The sequence below is a fragment of the Tupaia chinensis genome, unplaced genomic scaffold (assembly GCF_000334495.1).
Source record: "Tupaia chinensis unplaced genomic scaffold, TupChi_1.0 Scaffold145717_1, whole genome shotgun sequence".
NCBI classification, from domain to species: domain Eukaryota; kingdom Metazoa; phylum Chordata; class Mammalia; order Scandentia; family Tupaiidae; genus Tupaia; species Tupaia belangeri.
In genome coordinates, this window is record NW_006205575.1 from 606,136 (window position 1) to 608,777 (window position 2,642).

General features: G+C 46.0%; 1 protein-coding gene across 1 annotated transcript in view; it reads right to left on the bottom strand.

The window, feature by feature from the left end:
* The window catches only part of ZNF366 (zinc finger protein 366), a 74,750-nt gene that overhangs the window by 14,267 nt on the left and 57,841 nt on the right, over positions 1 to 2,642 (bottom strand). The window lies entirely within an intron of this gene.

Genomic DNA, 2,642 nt, shown 5'->3' on the forward strand with positions numbered 1-2,642 from the left:
ACTCGTGTGGTGGAGGTGGGAGATGGTTAGATTGACATGTGTGGATTTTTAGAGAACTATGAACTATGCTAATGGCTCTCTTTATACTTTCACAACTTAACTCCCCCACCGGTTGATAAGACAAAAGATACAGTTTACACTTAAAGCCCAAAAGTAAACTCAGCAGGAGGAATGAAGAATGACAGAGACCCTGCTTGCAGTCCACTGTAGAGGATAGGAAACACTTTGCAGGAGGGAACAGCTCAGTTCTGCTTAGCATGATGTGCTCTAGGGGCTCAATGGAGTGGGAAGGAAACCAAAAAAATACCTGAAGACACAGAGAAGAAGTCGTCTGTGGGGTCCATCAGCTCATGAGGCCAGGCCTGGCTTCATAGGTGTGCAACATACTCAGGTCTCACACTCAGAAGAGACCTGGGTTTACGCTAGTGTTCTATTTTCACCATCTTGAAATTCTTAGTAATATTTGGGCAAGGGTCCTGCATTTCCATTTTGCATTGAGCCCTGGAAATTATATAGCCTGTCCTGCTTGTTGCTCCCTCTCCCATTAGCATGGCTGACTCCACATGGATATAAACTGACTTTCTAACCACTGAGAACTTGAATAAAAGGAGGGGAAACAGAAGGGGGTGGCAGGAAAAGAGCTGGAGGGAGAAGCCTCCCTCTTCCACCTCCGGACAATGCCCGCCCCAGCCTAGGGAAGCTCTGGTTCCTGACCCCTCACCCCATCCAGTAGTTGCCAACACAGGAAAAAAAGTCAGCTTCACAGGGGGTTCCTTCAAGTGGGGGACACACTGCAGAGGGATGAGAGCAGAAACAGCCTCTGGACCCACGGACCTCTATTCCAGGAATATGGGTCAAGAAGAGTATCACTTGGATTCCATCTGACAGGCAGTCATAGAGAAAAGGAAAATTTCCGTTTCGAACAGAAAGATTCTAACAGTATCAGAAAGTGGTAATTTCCCCTTTCTTCTCCCTTAACCTCCTCTTCATTACTGGGATGACCCTTGCCAGCACATTCCCTGAATTGAACTACACAACTGTGAACAAGATTCCTTCTCATTTTAGACGTGGAGAAAGGAAACAATGCTGGCAGGGTGGGGACAGGCTTGGGAAGCCCAAGGGTTTCTGAGAAACACTGGACAGTGCCTTGGACTTTATAGATCTTCCAGCTCACATATTTTTCTCAGTTAATAAAATAAAAAGTCAACCAAATTAATCTGATACAGAAAAACTTTTTTGGAAGATTTTTGCTACAGGGTGCATGCGCTCGCCATGCACGGAGAGACAGAAAGCAAGAAATCACCCTCCGGGGGATGGACACACCCCAACCCCTTCTCCTCCGTTCTCCTCTCGGGATCTTGGGTATGCATGCACACACACCTGGTGTGAGTTTTGAGCCACTGGACCCAGCACTCAAACTGTGGTCAACTACGTGAGAGTCCAGTGATGTAACCATTACACCTCTGCTGGTCTGCTGACAGAGATTTTAACAAACATGCTCAATCCCTGTGCTACATGGTACTTAAGAATAAATAGAAAACATTTCCGATAAATGTATGTACAGTTGTTTCTCAGCCCAAGCAAGCATTTCTGAGGCCTTCTGAAGGACTGGCTTTGGAACCCCATTTTTCTCTCTGGGGATCAGCCTAAGTGCCAAGAGGGGAGGAATGGAAGAGGTTGGAGAGAAAGAGGCCCATACTAGAAGCTTCTCTGATTATGTCTATGTTCTGCTCATTGACTTGTAATGAGAAAAGGCTAAATCTGAATTCTCTTTAGAACAAGAGCACTGTATGTCATCTTTATCCTTTAACAACTTCATTCTTCACATGGACCTTCCACCCTCAGACCTTCCCCCAGTGCTTAACTCAACCCCTGGGCACTAATGCCACAATGAGACAAACAGGCTCAGGCCTTTGGCATTATTATGCGGGCCAGTGCTAGCATAGATGTGGTGAAAAGAGAGACACAGCAGCAGAGGGGAGCTAGGGTTGGCCCTGGACCTATCTGAGCCTCAGGGGTCCCACTGATGAAATACACTGGAAAGTTCTCTGGGGACCTTTCCCTAAAAAAAACCCTGTCCCTGCTTGGTATTTGTACAACCCACTGAATCTTCCCTTTCTGGCCTCCTCCTTGGGTCTGCTGCCCACCTTGCATTTGAAAGGCTTCACGTCAGAGTGGACAATCATATGTGCCTTGAGGGTCTGTTTCTGCACGAAGCTCTTGTAGCACAGGTGACACTGGTAGGCCCGAATGTTGGTGTGGATCAGCACGTGTCTCTTCATGTTGGCCAAGAGGGTGAACTCCCGTCCACAAATCCCACATTTGTGTTCCTTCACGCCCTGCAGGGGGGCAGAGTCAAGAAAGTGGTAATTAGAAAGAAAAGTGCCTTCACTGAGATTGTAGGTTTCATTTTTCCCTGTGTTACGTAAATCCACAAAGAGCTCAGTGATAAATGGTGAGTTTCGAATGGTGTAGCATTAGCCTGTTAAATCATTATTTTCTTGAAAAGTATGGAGTACATCTCTTTTCTTCTTCTGAAAACCATACACTAGCCAGACCACTAGAGGAAAAGAAAATCATTACTTTTCATTGTTCCAGTCGCTGTTGCTAGCGTTAATTTTTTTTTTTTTTTTTTTTGGGGG